This window comes from Corvus hawaiiensis, chromosome 26, assembly GCF_020740725.1.
Source record: "Corvus hawaiiensis isolate bCorHaw1 chromosome 26, bCorHaw1.pri.cur, whole genome shotgun sequence".
Classification (NCBI taxonomy): domain Eukaryota; kingdom Metazoa; phylum Chordata; class Aves; order Passeriformes; family Corvidae; genus Corvus; species Corvus hawaiiensis.
Genome location: NC_063238.1, coordinates 1541275 through 1558039, shown reverse-complemented (window position 1 = coordinate 1558039; position 16765 = coordinate 1541275). Strand labels below are relative to the sequence as shown.

Sequence of the window (16765 nt, the reverse complement as noted above, 5' to 3'; positions counted from 1 at the left end):
ACTATCCACTTGCTTGTGATCACAGAGTGCACACGTATGTAATTTTGTATTTACTACCACCACTGCAAGACGGTAGCATCTCATTCTGACTACACTTACATCCCACCGAGAGGTCAAGCCAGGAGGCAGTATTATAGGTGTGCTTTTCTATAGGAAGGCAAGATTTATTCTTAGGCATTCAGTTCTTTGAGTTTTAACTGTGTCGTGTGAAAAAGAAAAAATAAAATCCACATAAAACCACAAAACCATTCACTGCGATGAATACAGACTTTGAATAAATACAGGACCTTGACTGCAACAGGAGGGCGAAACCCAAAAATGTGTCAGTAGGATCATTCTCTTTTGAGGAGCAATATAAAGGCATGAACCTAAAATAGATATGGCATTGGCTCTTATCTCATGCTCACTTACCCTTTGACAACCAGAAACCACGGTGACTTAAAAATCTAGTACTTGCTACTCTAGTTGCCATAATTTTATTAGGCTGGTCGTGTGGCATTCACAGGTGTGAGACATAAGCCGGTATCCAGGTGGAAGTTATGAAAACAGCTCCATAGCTAACGACACTGTTAAACCACAGAATCCGTGCCTTCACCCCCATTATTGAAACATTTCTACATCCAAAAAACAAGGGGAGAAGTAGAGCTACAGCGTTCAGAACTGAACAGCAAGTTACAAAACTTCGATAACACCACCATATATTGAAAGCCTACTAGCACCAAATTTGTGATGCCGCTTATCACTTGGTGAACCTCTCCTTTTAACATGCGGGTCACCAGTAACTATCAAGGATTACCAGACAACGCTGCTTCCCACCCATGTTTAAAGTACTACTTAGGTACTACCTAAAACATCACCCATGCTGGAAGCGGATCCAGTGAGTAAGTACCCGACTCAGCGGTCGCCAGCAGTATTTCACTATGGGTGGTAGCTGGTCTCTAGCACGGGAGTGTAGAACAAGCCAGTTTGGCTGCAATGACCGAGATCTTCACCGCCCAACACCAAAGTTTGCCAACGAGCCGGTGAACGCACAGGTAACAGCAGCCGCTGCTGCGTTGCGGGGCGCCGTCCTTTCGTCACTTTTACCTCAGCCGGCTGCAAGAGGCGACAGCGGGCGAGCAGGGACAGCCCACCGGGTCCCCAGGTGGTCTCCAGGGACCCCGGGACCTGCTGCACTGAGAGGCTGGGGGGGCGACTGGGAGCGAGCCCTGCCGTGCCGCATGCCTGTGCACACTCGCACGCCGGGAGAGCCTCAGCGGCGCCCGGGGACAGGCGGGAGCGCCGTGCGACCCCACCGGGGGCGGCCTCGGGAGGGTGGAGGACAAGGGGGGGCTGCCCCCCGCCTCGCCCACCCTCCCGAGGCCGCCCCCCACCCCCGGACAACGGCGCCGATGGGGAACCCCCGGCGCCCCCCGCCCCGCACAGGCACACGGCAACAGGCGGCTGCGCCCCCCGCCCGGCACCTCGCACCCGCAGCCCCGGCCGGGATCGCTACCTCGGGAAGGCTCCGTGCGCTCCCGCCGCCGCCTGCTCCCGCCGCCGCCGCCGGGGCGGATCAGCTGATATTTACCTGTGAGGTAATGCACGCTCCGTAAGGTCACCGTGCACCCGCCGCCGGCACACGGTGCCAGGCAGGAGGAGGGACGCGCCGGGAGGAGCGGGAGTTGCTCCTGCTCCGCCGCCGCCGCGCACGGCGCCGGAGCGGGGCGGCCGCGCCGCGCAGAGGCAGAGGCGGCCGCTGCCGCTGCAGCTCCTGGCACATGCTGCAGGTGTCAGCGCAGGAGCTGCCCCGCCGCCCGCCCGCCGCGCCCGCCCCGCCGCGATGCGCAGCCGCGCCCGCCGCACCGCGCCGGCGCCGCGATGGTGCGCCGGCGCCCTTCGCAGGCTGAAGCCGCCGCGAAGCCGCTGCCCGGCCCCGGCGCTCCCCTCGGGGGACGCTCCCCCGCCAGCACCGGCGGAGAGGGGGCGGTGGGAGGGATGACGTAGTGGGGCGTGGGGCAGGGGCGAGGCCGGGCGGCGGGGCCGGGAGCCCCCTCCGGGCCCCCCGAGGGCGCGGATCCGCCAGGGGGGTGCGGGCGGGACCCCCCCATCCGTGCCGGAGTGGCGGGCGGGCCGGGAGAGCTGCGGGGCGAGCGGGCGGAGAGGGATGATGTCATCCCCTTTCCCGGGGGGGGCGGGGCCTCTCCGCGGGAGGAGGTGGGCGCGGCGCCCCCAGGAGCGGGCGAGGAGGGGGATGCGCACGGTGCCGGCCCTCACGGTGCCGGCCCTCACGGTGCCGGCCTCTCACCCGCGCCTCTGAACCAGCGCTGCCCCGGGCCGGGCGGGGGGCGCGCCGTGCCCACGGCGGGCGGCGATCGCTCCGTGCCGCGGGTCGTGGGGCAGGCAGCGGGAGAAGGCATCCCAAACGGGCGGGAGTCCCCGGCATGGGTCCCAACCCCGGGCGGAGGTCCTCCGTAGCCCCCCGGCAGGCCGGCCGGCGCTCCCGCTGCAGGGCGCAGAGCAGAGCGCAACTTTGGCACCGCCAGAGCCAGCGCAGTGACGTACTGGGGAAAGAACACTTGATCCGAGCTGCGGCTGCAGCCCTTCCCCGGGAGCCGGGTCCTGCAGGTGCCGGTGGCGGTGCACACGCTCGGCTCCAGCACGGCTCGCTGCTGAGAGCAGAGGTTGGCGTGCGGGTGGCTGTGGGGGAGCCTCCCGAGCACATCGGGTGGCCCGGCTGTGGGGAGAGTGACGAGCAGCAAAAGCTTCTGATCCTCCTGCGGTTCTCAAAATTGGCACATTTAGGTTTGCTGAAAGAACCGAATGGTCTCCAGTGCTCAGTTTCTGTGACCCACTTATTTTTCCCTAACTGGTCAGATAAGCCATAGGGATTAACCATGTAGGCTTAACACGGAGGTACCTGAGAAGAAAATTCAGCACCTTTCAGAGTAGCAGCCTCATGTTCGCTTTCATCTTCAACCATCATGTATTATCTTTAAATAAGACATAGCTATCTGCATTAGAAATGCAATGCACAGTCTTTAATAAAAATAACAAAATTTGGAAGGGGGGTGGGGTTTTTTCGTTTTCAGTTTTCTCAGATTTTCCCATCCACTTACAAAAACAAGAATATGTATAACTCTTTAGCTACATAATTAAAAACTTGAGCTTGGGTAATGCTTAAGCATCTCACTGCTCCTAATCACATGGTGCCAGGAAGGCTGAAGGCTTTTGGGATACTTCTACATCAGTCCTGTATTGGGACTGATGCTTTGTCCAATCTGAAAGCAATATGAAGAGACTGCAACTCTGACTGGAAAAAAAAAAAAAGGAAGCAAGAAAATGGAAAAGGGGAAGACCATGCATGATCATGCTGAAGGCTCAAGCGTGCCTGGTTAGATAGCTAGGGCATTACACTACCCTCTTTCATGCAAATATTAAGCATAGTAACCCTCATTTTAAAAGTCTTAAGAGAAAGGCACAGGCAATGCTGGATTCTCACTCTGATACCACTTTGCAGGTACTGGCCTCCTCACCCTGCTGAAGCAGTGGGAAGGAAAGGTGAGAAAAGGATGAAAACATGATTCAGGAGTAGCTGATACCACAGAGAGTGGCCTGCTGGTACCCTCTGGCTTGGTGAGGCGCACTGGGAACATGGGAGGGATGGAGTGTGTAAGAAGTGACACAACAGGTGAAGTAAGGTATGACGTCATGGAGGACACAGAGGTTGAAAGGGGAGCTTGAAATGAGATGTGGTGCGTGATGGAAAGCCAGCTGGGAAGTCTTTGTATCTGCAGATTGTATCTGTTTTGGAAGTTGATTATTGTTATCACAATGTAGCAGAAAAACGCAGGGAAAAGGCAGCACCATGGAGGACAAAATGAATGAGCCTGCAACAAGGGATTTTGTCACTGTAATGATGAGGTAAGGGAATACTTGTGTTTCAGCAGGGACATTTAAGTGTCAGTAACCTTACTGAAAAGGAAGAGTGACACGTAAAACAAATCAGACCATAGGAGAACGTGTCCTTAAAATCTCTGTTTACAGCTCACAGGAGAATATACCATGAGACCTTGATGCTCAGTAGGGAGTCCAGTGAAGGTATTAAACAGGACTGAGGATGTTCATGGCTCTCTAGGCTGCTAACTGGGAGGGCTGCTATAAATTACAGCTTCTGAGGCTTTGTCAGGGAGTGTTGCTTCATTTCTTGAAATTATGGGCTAAATTAATCACTGTTTTAACATAGCACTAAATTATTTGCACTTATAGGCAGTTTCACCACAATAAATCTTAATCTTTCATTCTCTAGAACATGCCCTTCCTAGGCTGAGTGAGCAATGGAGTCCCCACTCCACGGGTCACAGACCTGCCTGGGATGGACTGTGCATGGCAGGAGAACAAATGTTTTCGAGGGGGATTGAGACTACAGTTAGCAAGCTGCTTTTCAACAAACTATTGTCACATGGAAGGCAGAATTCCCCTAGAAAAATGCTCTGATTCCTGTCAAAGCACCACAGGAACAAGACTTCAGGACTTTATGATGCTCTTAGTGTGGTTAGCAGTCTCAAGACAGACAAATGTACCTGCCTGATGGAGCTACTATCACATCAGGAAGGTTATTTTGTTTAGGGTACATAATAAATCAGTGTATTCTAAGTGATGCCTTCCTAAAATGTCAAGTTTGCAGGAGAAAAAAATGTTTCTGGGTTTGCTTGAAATTGATGAAAATAAAATGAAAACCAAACCAAAAAGGGAAGCCTTTGCAAAATGAAAATCCTGCTTTTTGGACAGTCTCATGGAGATGCTGACAGTACAAATTCAAATGCAGGGTTGTTAATGAGCAGTCTGAGTGCTTCCTGCAACTGTGAGATACATTTCAGCCCTCTCTTCCTTGCAGAGAGACCTTGGCCTGCGTCTACCAGAGCAGGCTGCTTTGCAAACACCTAAAAACTCTTGTCTCCACCCGGCATCCCCGTAGCCCCCATTAATTTTTGTACCTGCAAAGCAGCACACTCCATGTACTGAGCCTTTGTAAATACCTCGAGGAGTCATTTCACCAGAAAACCCTTCTTTATGCCCCTTTATATGGATGCATTTGGATTATCTCACAAACCACTCTCATGTTTATTAGGTTCACCTGGGCTTGTCATGAACACTAGTCAAGTGCAAACATTAATCAAATTAGATGTTCATTCCAGCCAGGCATAAGGTCAAGGTTCTAATTACGAGGCTGGAAAATGAGAATGACTGGGAGTAATTTAAACTTAAAATGTAATTCTAGGGCAAATTTAACAACAGGTTATTTTCTAGTTGTCTTATTATTTTTCACCTTGAGTTTTTAAGATGTCTCATCCATAAAAAACCAGGAGTCTTAATTTGCACCTCCACTGTGTGGCTTGTCTTGTTCCCTTCCAGCGCAGGGGAAGTGTCTCAGGTATGGCTAGCTGTGGTTCTGTTTGAAGTTCAAAATAGTTCCGGCATTCCTGACCCTTTTTTCTGTCACAACTTCTAAACAAGCTGTCCCATCACACATTGACCAGTCCTTCTTTCCAGCCACCAATTCGTGAAGGAGCTTCCAAAGCTTTTACTGTCTTTCCTACAGTTTGCATTTAGTGACATCAAAACCCATGAGATCTGTAACAGTCCTCTCAGGTTTTCCATGCACAGCTGATTTCCTCTTGGATAACATAAATGGCTCTCTAACAATAAAGATGACAGACATGATAATGACATATTTCGACCAAGCAGCACTCCCACCATTCAGTGTCAGCTTCTGGGGTTCTGAATTTCACATACCCCCACTGCTGAAGAATGAGAGATCACACCTCCTACATCCAAGAGTGTGAGGAGAGCAGGAATCACACTAGACAGTGCTGATCTTAATGTCAGCATTAACAAATCGAATCTGTCCCTAGTTCATCTATCACTGTGCCAACTAGGCATCGTTTTGTATGATTAAGTACCTGTGAAATCAAATAGTAAACTGAATTTGTTCCTTTGGGTACATTATCTGAACTGGACCTTTGGATACATCATCATTAGTATGATCTTTGACTTGTTGGAAATGCCAGAATACAGATAATAATGGTAAAAATACTGACACTCTACATTAGTGGTTTCCTTGACTCATTACAGCCCGAGAATAAAGTCCATACTTCACTCTGGAAAAATGCAGTGCTTAATACTGAGATGTCACAAGGAAGAAATGGGACTTCTGCTACATAGAAATTAAAGATTTCAGCAGGCAGAGAACTACAAAACACTTTATGCACTTACTGTAATTTTTTCATTAATAATTGTATTTATGCTCTCCTTGGAAGAAGGAAGTTGTGTTTACTGTTTAGCACCAGATTACTTGTCTAACTGTAATTTCTTAATGACCTGTAAGTTAGAACTGTGATTAAGTCTGTTACTAAATTAGTAGCTTTGTTGTAGTTGTGTGAGTTTTATCCAGAATGTGATGGCGCTTCCAGAGAGGTCATGCTGTATTAGAAATATGTTGCCACAGACTTCTACTTGCTGGCAAAATGAGGAGACTATTCACATCTAACACTTCTAAAGCACCTTCTGAGAGTAGGATTCACTCTGCTCCAAGAGAGGTTTAAAACTTTTTTAGTGGCGAGTGTCAGTGGCCATTACTCATGACTGGGGACACCAGGAGACATCTGCCTTCCCTTGTTGTAATGCTGCCACTGTGTGACAGCGTCTCAGCTGAGCTCCAACGGGCTCCCACCCTCCCCATAAGAGTCCAGCCTGTCTGCCAGAGAAAATAATGGGTCTGAAGGGAATCTGAGAGGAGCACAACTGTTTTTCAGAGAGAAAGACTGACAAATGCATACCATGGGAGGCTGTGAGGAGGCAGAGTGATTTTTCACCAAACACTGTTCTTTCAAACAGTTGGATTTCAGGTTGTCCAACAGGATGAAACTGCAAAGGTCACCAGTTACAACAGTAAAATATTAAATTCCCTTTTAGGAATTAATATTCAATAAATTACACATTCTAGAGCTGGCAGTCATCTTTCGAGAGAGTGAAAACATTGTGCTATACAATTTTTGTCAGCCAATATAAGTGAGTTTATGAGTGTTATTTGCATTAATGTGGTTGTATGGTGTATTACTGTTTTATTGTGCTGTTGTGTTCTACATCTTGAAAATGCAGAAGCATAACTTTAAAGAGCTTGGAAGCTGGCTATTGTAATGATACTTTGGAGCAATATAGGGCTTTACAGAGACTTCAATTTCATTAGCACATTGCTGCAGTCTGTGCCAAACAGCTAAATAATATGCAGCAGTTTTAAAATGGAAGTGAAGTTATATGTGTATCACCTAGACCTCTACACATACTGCGGGAAATCAGTGGTTCACCTGTGATGCTGCTGCATGAAAGAATGTGGGATAGGGATTTGGCAACTGGTTTGACTTCCTAACCCAGTCTGAGCTGAGTGTTGCTCTTGGCACAGCCCTTTCCTTTCTGTTCCTCCACCTGCAACAGGAAAAGGTGGTGGCCCCTTGTAAATGCTTTAAGATCTACAAGGGAAAAATGGGAGCAGGTGTATCCGTACCCATCTAAAATAGTTAATTATGGGAGCAGACACTTGAAACAGTGGCAGCCCACACTTCAAACACAGGCACATGCAGAACATGAATGTGAAGCTGTACAGTCTTGAGAGGACAACAAGTCCATGAATTCATCTAGTGTGGGCTCTAAAGAAGCTAAAGCTGCTTTGTCAGCTGTGTACACACTATGTTATGTGTCAGGGAGATGCTGTGTGGCTGAACAGCCTCCCTTCTGTCCTTGTGACTGCACCGAGCCCTGGCACTACAGAAATACCATACTGCACTGCCAGGTTCACCTTGCAGAGTAAACAACACTGGGATCACACAAAAGCAACTGCACAGAAAGGAATACAGGGACAAAGGCTGCCTGAATAGGCAGGATGCAGAAAGGCACAAAATGAGTCAGAAGGGACAAATTGTAATGACAAGTCTGAAAGGATGCTAGAAATGGGGGAAGGCCAAAGGAAGGTCTGCTGCTTAGTGGAGAACGAGAAAAAAAGGAGGTGACATCAAGATTGACACATTCAGTGGTTTTCAGTCACAATCAAGGTGCTGGTACCCAGAAACTTAACATGCTTCATTTTAACAGGTGTGCAGAAAAGTCCAAAATCAAGGACAGAAAACCTTTTAGGCATTTAAAGAATGTAGATACATTGAAGTAATCCTGGCCCACTGAGCTCTACTCTGGCAAATTTAAAGCACTGTAGTGGTCTTAAAAGCACTAACAATAATCTTTGACAGCTGCTAGAAGAAATATCTCAGTGGATAAATGTAGTACCTGTCATTAAAAAGGAGAAAATTAAGAAAATTGTGACTTTCAGGGGAGTCAAGCTAGGACTGTCACTAAGGAACATTTTAAAGGAAATACAGTTTGTTCCTAAACATGCAGAATACAGTCAGGCAACAAAGACTTTTGACAAATAAATCCTGTTAAATAGATCTAGGCCCTTCTTTAGGACAAAGAGCATACTGCCATAAGCACCTGCCCCTATTGCTGCTGGTGGCATGATGTCTCTGGGAGGCATGCAGGAGGGTGCCATGCTTTCCCCTTCTGTTCTGAGAAGTTTTTACCCACAAAATACTTAATGCCCGCACAAGTTCCCTCCTTTCTGTGGGTGCTGGATTTACTGGGCAAGTGCTACAAAGATCCTGCATACAGTTGAATCCCTCCCTAGCCTTTGACTGTGTCTGGGGGAAGGTGGTCAGTTAAAACCCTGCCATGTGTTGTTAGCAGAAGATAATTTGCTGCCTGCATAGGTGAGGCAGATTCCTGGCATTTCCAGGATACAGGCTGCACAATCTAACTGCAAGGATACCGTTCATAAACTGTGTACACTGGGCATCCCTGACCCAGCTGCTGATGTATGGCAAGCATCAGATGTGAGTAAGGCTTTTTAAAAGCTTTTGATGTAGTCCTGCATGACGTTGTTGTGCTGAACAAAAAAAAAAAGAAAAAAAAAAAAGAAAAGAGGCCAGGCTAAAATCACTCTGCAGTCTGGTAGGTGCACAAGTGGTTGAAATACCACTTGTTCAGAGTAATTATCAATGATTCACTGTCAAACCAGGGGAACACTGTAAGTGAGGTCCCACAAGGGTCTGTCTGGGGTCAGTTTTACTCAGTGCCTTCATTAATGACTTGGATGAGAGTAATGATTTGTATAGAGAGTAAAATTTGTGGATGACATTGAGATGGAAGGCTTTGTGAGCACTTTGGCGAACAGGATTAGAATTTAAAACAATCTTGCTACACTGGTGAAATGCTCTGAAATCAATAAGATCAAACTCAATAAAGAATGTAAAGGACTGCTCTTAGAGGGGAGAAGTCAAATGCAGAGGTGTGAAATGGAGAATAGCTGGCCAGGCAGTGGTACTGGAGGCAAGGCTCTGGGTCCTGCAGTCAATCATGAACTGAGGATGAGTCAACAGTATAATGCTGCTGAGAAAACATTCGCCCCCAGAATGACTTCACTGTCCCATGAGCTGAACTAAACGTAATTTTGGTGAATATAAGGATAATTGGTCTGTGCTACTCAGCACTAATTATTCAGGTTGCGTGCCCCGTTTGGAATACTATAAGAAAACATATAAAGCAAAATTAACTAGAGAAGAGGAAGAGGAATGATGAAATTTATTTAATCTAGAAAAAAAGGAAAATAAGAGATGACCTGGTAGCATTCTTCACCTGTGTAAAAGATTCGCAGAGAAAAATCGTCTCCATGCCAACAAAAAGATGAGAATTGATTTGCAGCAAGAGAGATGTATGTTAGATCATCATTTTCTCAGTATATCTCAGGATTTGAAGAAGTTTCTTAAAGAATTGCCATTGTCAAAGTTTTAGAAGAACAAGACAGACAAACTTCAGTCATGAATGTGCTACAGAGTTGACTCTTCCTCAGCGGAGATAGGACGTTTGTGTTTCTTCCAACCTTATGTATCTGTGATATTCACAGAATGCTTTAAATCACTAGAGATAACATGATTCTTAATAACCTAATGCTGCAATTCAGTATTAAAGTGTGTAGTCAATACAATAAAGTGTGAGTCAATTAAATTCTGAACTTTTACAGAACCAAAAAGCTGATATACCATAATATTTTGTTATGGCACAGCTCCTTCCACTAAAGGGCTCAGTCCTAAGAATCTTCATAAATGTCTTTGTACAAGTATCTTATCTTTACTCTAGAAAAAAAAGAGGCTACTCACATCAGTATAAAATTGAAGGATTGAGCTTCTTTGTGTATTACAGATGTGCACAGCACACCTTTATCAACCTGGTGATGTGTGTGTCATTGGCTTTTTTTCACTTCTATTTGTGGACTGAGCCCATGTAAAACTAAACCTTGATCCAATTCCAGGTGTGAAAGGAAGTGCTGTGAACCCCTGCTGTTGCACATGTGCAGCGTGTGCTGGCTGCTGCCGTGCAGCGCGCGAGCTGGGCCCACGGGATGGGTGGGCAGCTCGCCCTCGTGTGCCCTGCTCTGCTCGGGCTGCAGCAGCTGAGGATCTGACCTGCAGCCTCTCTGGAGTACTGTTTTGCTGCTCTGATAATAGCATCATGAAAGGACCCAATTTATTTTTGCCTTGTACACTCTGTTCTAGCATTTTGTATCCTCTTCTCTTCCCAGAATCCTTGATTTGAGAGTACAGGAAATGCTGTAAAATCAAGCAAGATGTCATGAAATGCTGCTTATTCATTCACTGGTTGGTTTATCTTTTTTTCTATTACCAGCTCTTTGGGCTTTGGAGACCAGGTAAGTGTACCAAGAGACATTTGGTGTCTCTGGAGACTGCTGCAGAGATTTGAGATTCCCAGTTTGTTATGCAGAGTATTGGGCAAGTCTGTCAGGTCAGCAAGAAGCCTTCTTCTTACCCTAAGTTTAATTTTTACCCTTTATGCTCTCCTGGGAATGTTTCAGATGAGAAAGAGCTGGGAAGCTTTCTTGAGGGTAAGTAAAGGAAATGAGAGAAAGGCTTTAATTTAGGGACAGAAACTGAGAGCTGCAAGGTCAATTCTCCTTTGAGGCAGTTTGGGCCATGGCTAGGTGCCTGGCTGAGGGGTCACTCTAGGGTTAGGATTAAGGGTTTAGGTTCCAGGTTCTGTCAGGGGAAAACACAGAACTACCTCCTCTAAAGGAGCAACTGGTCAGGGACTGTGCCAGTTTGATTTGAAATTCAGGTTAGGACAAGAGGAGAAGAGGAGGAGCAGAGTGATAATGGATGTGGGGCAGGCAGCTACCAAAGGAAGCTGAGGGCTGCAAAAGGAATTCTCCACTAAGGAATTAATTGTCTGGGGTACAGTTAATCTTGACCCTAAGGTGCTCTGGGAAGGCTGCAGCTGGCCTTTGGAACAGGAGGTGTAGCAGAACCCAGCTTTTTTGGACAAAGCTGACTGGGAAGATGTAGTAATTTGAGAGTGGCTGGAAAGAGCCCAGAGCTCAGGCTGGAGTTTCTCCTGGCCTTGTGCAGTGGGGTTGAGACTGGGTAAGGTGGCCACAAGGGCTTTGTGAAGGAGGAACAACCAGTCCCTTCTGAGCAGAATCCTGTGGTTGGCTCCACAGGGTACTCTGCAGAAACCTGGGCTCTGTTCCACACCCGTTCTCTAACCCTGACAGCAGAAGCTGGCAGAGCGAGTTGTGAGAAGAAGACAAACAAGGCCCTTTTGGAGCCCAGATCTCATCTTGGCTTCCTCTCCTCACACCCCCACAGCAAACCACCCTAATCCATTCTGCAGCCCGAGGGTGGTACCTTGAGGCTGCCTTCAACCCTGTCTCTGCCTATTTGGTCTCCTGCTTCCCTTCCTTCACCTTGACCTTCTTTCTTACTGTAGTCTCAAAAGTCAAGTCTGGCTAAGTGCAGGTGGTAAGTGCTGGTCTAGATGTGCGTATCCAGTCTTCTGATAACCCTTCTAACCCTTATGTCCTCTACAACCATATAGTACCTAAGAGAAAAGTCATCTGATCTTCAACTCTGTAAAAGGAAGAGAACAGCAGCAAGGTGTGGGAGTCTAGTAGCAACAACTGTTTGGCTTTGGAGAGCAGTTGGCTCAGTCACTAACAAAGTGGATTTAATTTTATGAAGAGATTTCTTTTGCTGGAGACACAGAACTGTTCACTGGGGGAACGACTGGATAGTTACATCTGCTCAGAGAAGTGGTTAGAGTATTCCCCATCCAATGCTAGTGCCAGGTGTGTGGTATTGGTACGTAGTGGAAAGAAGGCTCTATTTCCTCAATTTTCTCTAACAAATTGCATTAAGATTACAACAGAATGGGGTGAACATTCAATACCTCACAAAGCTAAGGTCAGCTGAAGTGCACAGCATTTTATATTTTCTCTTGTGAAAACAGAGACAGAAACAGAAAAATGGAGCTCCAGGGGTTGAGTACCATTAATGTCTAGCAGCAGAAGGAACAAGCTGATTAACAAGGAGGTTAACAACTAATCACACAGGAGCTGGTTAGTGTTATTACCCCAGAGAATATCCCCCCAGCCTCATCAGCTTTGGCTGAGAGCAGCAATCGCAGCCTCTCCGCCTTCGTACTGAGGGACACTGAGCCCACACCTCTTCTGGCTACAGACGAGAACTGGTCTCTGGGTGCATCTCAAAAAGCAACTTTTTCATGGATAATACTGTTGACTTTAGTCATAACACAGACAATAGAGACTCCATCATCTTGCTGTACATGGAAGAAAAGTAATAGGATTTCTTCAATTCCCTGATTTATGGAGGAAACAGGAAAACCCTGATTTATTAAAACAAAGTAACTATTTCTCCAAAATAAAGAACTGTAGAACTTCACTCAGCCAAGTGTTTCTCAAGCTACAAGAACACAAAGAAGTAGGAAGAGACTATAAATCAAATAAATTATTTTTTATATCTCTTCTGTAGCTATATCTGTGCCTTCCATCTGCAAGACTCTCCTGTTCAGCTATTCACTTTGCAGAACAGATACATCTGAAAATCTGGCTAAATTGAAAAATGTTAGACTTCTGTTTAAAAAATTCTCATAAAATCCCTACTTTTTGAATTACCCAGTAACCACATCAAATATTGAATATAAAGTGTATTCGTTTTGTTGAACTCTGTACCAGTCCAGTGACAAATTATGGTTAATATAATTATTTTTCTTTTGTTCTATGGGGAAGAATTTCCCCTCAAAGACAGATTTTGCTCAGATTGTAATTTGGGCCAGAAATCTGTGTAACGTTCAACTGTCAGTAATAGACCACTTTTCTGAGAACTGAACAGAAATGACAAAGTACAAAATCAAGTCAAATAATAATTATACTTTATTGAATTAGTGAAAACTAATTAAATAGAATATTTGATAGTAGGGGAGCAGGATGAGAAGAAAATACACAAAATTTTTCTTCCTTGGTAGCAACACTTTAACCTTTTTGTATCTTTTGGCAGGCAGAGAGATCTGTAATGGATAGGACAAGAGAGTTCCCTGTGTTCTTTCCTCACACTTTCCCCTTTGTATTTTTACAGATCAACATATTTACTTCCATTCCCTCTTTTTTCTTTTCTTTTCAAATGACATTTTTCTTTTCAGTGTAAATTTCACACCTTAAATTTTGGACTTTTGCCCAATGAACTCCCCTTGAAATGTGTCACCTTGAAGCTCTTCATCCACTGCCAACTCTCAACTCTCCCTTGCTAGATTGCCCAGTTTTCCAAGTCCTAGATCCCTCTAGGAATTCCAAGACCCCTCTATCCTTTCTTTGCAGTTCTTGTAAAGTTCATTAGTGGGAAAGCAGGGAGAAATACACGTGGCTAGATTGCATCCAAAGCCAGCTTCTCTCTGGAATGACAACAGCCGGGTTTATACAGTGCTGGGGCCAAGCAAACAAACTTTGCTAGAATCTTGCTGCACACAAGTGTTCATGCCTTGAACTACCACTGGCTGCCAGGCTCATTGGTTCTGCTGGAGAGCCATATAAGGATGATTATCCGTGTTCTAGAGCTGAGCTGGCTTCTCTCACTGGCTGTGGGAGCTAGTACATTATTATGGAAAAATGAGAAATGAAGGAGGTGTTGCCTAGACATCTGAGTTGAGCCTGCTATCATGAAAGTTAGATTTGGAAGCAGCAGTATTACCTCCATTGTTATCAGCCAAAGATGGGGTTGGATTCTTCTGTTTTTCTGAAGTTTCCTAACCCCACAGATCTGGGTGATGAGGAGTAGGCAGCATAAGTGTAGATGTCAAAGGTTTATGTACAGTATCAGTAGTTTCTAGATTGTTAAAAGTCTTACCCTGTGGTATCTCTGTACCCAGATATCATCTCGGTGTTTGTGCATCTGATGCCTTAAGAAGCCTCTAGACACAGAGACTGGACAGGAGTAAAAGAATAAAATAGGTATTTATTTGAAAGGCCTTCAAAGGTACCCCCTGGGAGCCACAGGCTATTGCCAAAAATGGACCCCAAGATGGACGAGAGGTCATGAGTTCTTCACACTTTTATAAGTTTGGTTCATTTACATATCAGGGTTCATTCTCCAATTAAAGCTTCAGTTCAATGATGTAATTTCCCCTCTGCTGGCCACCCTTAGAGGCTCTTTGGATTATACTTTTTGGGCCTAGGATGTTCTGGGTGACCTTGGAGAGCAAGCTTGGAGAGGCTTTGTTATGTCTACCTAGCACAAGTGAGCAGAAATTAGCAAGCTACAAGAAACCTCAGAGTTACACTCTAAGCAGTACAGAATCAGGAAAATATAAAAGTTAAAATCTAGGCATCACATCAGTGAGATCATTTACAGGAAAATCTTCCTTGAACTTGTCCTAGCACCTGTTCTGGCCATGTAATTGTGTTAAAAGCAGGTCCCAAAGTATGATCAGAAGCTAGTATCAGCAAAAAACTTGATAAACAGCAATAATAGAAAGAAAAAACATATATAAGATGAAAAACTGTCCACCAACATGTGCATACTTCAGAAACAATAAAAAATACATTTAATTTCAGCCCTCAAGTATTCACACAATGCTAAACCATAATTATTCTGTGCACTGTTTACAGTGAAGAGAAGTGGAGAGAAATAGAGGGACAACCCCATTTAGTGATAAGGGAGTGTGTAGCTGTGAATAAACTGTGCTGACAGTCTTCTAGCTAGATCAAGATTCATTTTCCTGAGCAGTTTTGGGACAGAATAAATAAGTGAGGCTGTGTACTACAGGGACTGTTGTCTCTTGTGTAAAGAAGACACCATGGACACTTAACACCATGCAACAGGAGAAAGATATCTTCAAATATTGATATAATTATGTGTTCTCTACCTCCAGAGGTGTTGATTCCCTAAGCCATGAGTTCAGACATGACTGGTAACAAGCTTTGTAGCGATGCCATGATCTGTGGTGTGTCAGCTAGGAGACACTGACACCAATGAGAATTCTGCTGTTACCAGTCCCAGTGATGATATGAAAGTTAAATCCCAGGTTTTTTAGCTACTGTTTAAGCCTGTTTGCTAAAAGTTATAAAACAACCCTGGTATTTTAATGTCTCATGGAGACATAGTGCTTGAGATACCAGAACTGTGGTGCACAGCTTTGCCTCTCCTGGAAGAGTGTTGTTATCACCAGCAGTGGCAGTATGTTATTTACAAAGCCCAGCTTTTTTGTGAACTCCTGTATTATTCACAGATCCATGGCAGCCCTGGTCCAGCGGCAGTGAGTCACAGAGGACATGCGTGTTGTGTTTCATAGTGAAAGTGTGGCCGAGCTGGAGCTGGACATCCTCTGTGGTGCATCAGCTGAACTGCTCTGAAGGAGGGAGATTATACACAACAGGGTAAGACTTCACAGTTCATCAGTTTAATCGTAAAGCAGATGGATTTTAAAGACTTGAGGACTAATTGTCTTAAGTTTTGGTTCCAAGAGAAATCATGCGAGGCCCTAGGTACTTAGCAGCTGGGAATTGAAGTGCCACAGCTGCAGGATGAAAGGCGCTGAAGTAGGACAACTCACTGATGGCTTCAGATTTGTTCTAGAAGTTTTGAAGGGATAACTTTGTTTGCACAGACTGCATGCCAGATCAGGTATTTACTGTCCTCTTAAGCACTGGTACTGGATGAGGAATAACTTAGAGAAGCAGTATAAAGTGTCATCAGTGTGAATCATGTGTTGGGTGCTCCAGCCAACTGGGCAGAAATGTAATTTCCTCCCTGATACCGATCGGCTTTCTTTTCTCATGTGCTGTAGTAGCCCAATATTAATAACACAGCACGGGAGCCTCACAAGACAGCAAACAGATTGAGTAACCTTAACAAATGAGTACACAACCCACCAGAAATCACAGCAGAGTTTGGGTATAGTAGTTTCAATACTCTGATATGATAAAATAAGGCTGAGACTTTGTGTCAGCTGATCAACTGACATAAATTATATTATATATTATGTGATATATTATATAATATGTAATATTATTATATATTTATTATAATTATTTCAGCTTCATTTAGCCTTTTCACTGTTACCACTTCTAGAACCATAGGGATAATTGTATCTTAAGAAAACAAGTAAACTTCTCCATGTTTGACAAACTGAGATCTCTGTTGAAATGAAAGTCCTTTTCAAATCAATCACATTTCTAAACATGAGGTGGTGGCTGATAACATGCTTACAAAAAGCCTTTTAAAGTTGTCTGGCAGATCTAGCCCCAACTCATTCAACTATAAGAAAGCAAATGGGCTGCAAAGAAAACCCACTCAAAAAATTTCCCAGCAGGAACTTT

General features: G+C 45.3%; 1 protein-coding gene across 2 annotated transcripts in view; it reads right to left on the bottom strand.

Annotated features, from left to right (window-relative positions):
• DTNA (dystrobrevin alpha) overlaps window positions 1-1725 on the bottom strand; it is a 223487-nt gene extending 221762 nt beyond the window's left edge. For both annotated transcript variants that reach the window (XM_048329114.1, XM_048329116.1), the window contains exon 1: window positions 1571-1725. The gene's annotated coding sequence lies outside the window, so the exon portion shown is untranslated. The remainder of the gene's footprint in view (window positions 1-1570) is intronic.
• Window positions 1726-16765: the final 15040 nt, after the last annotated feature.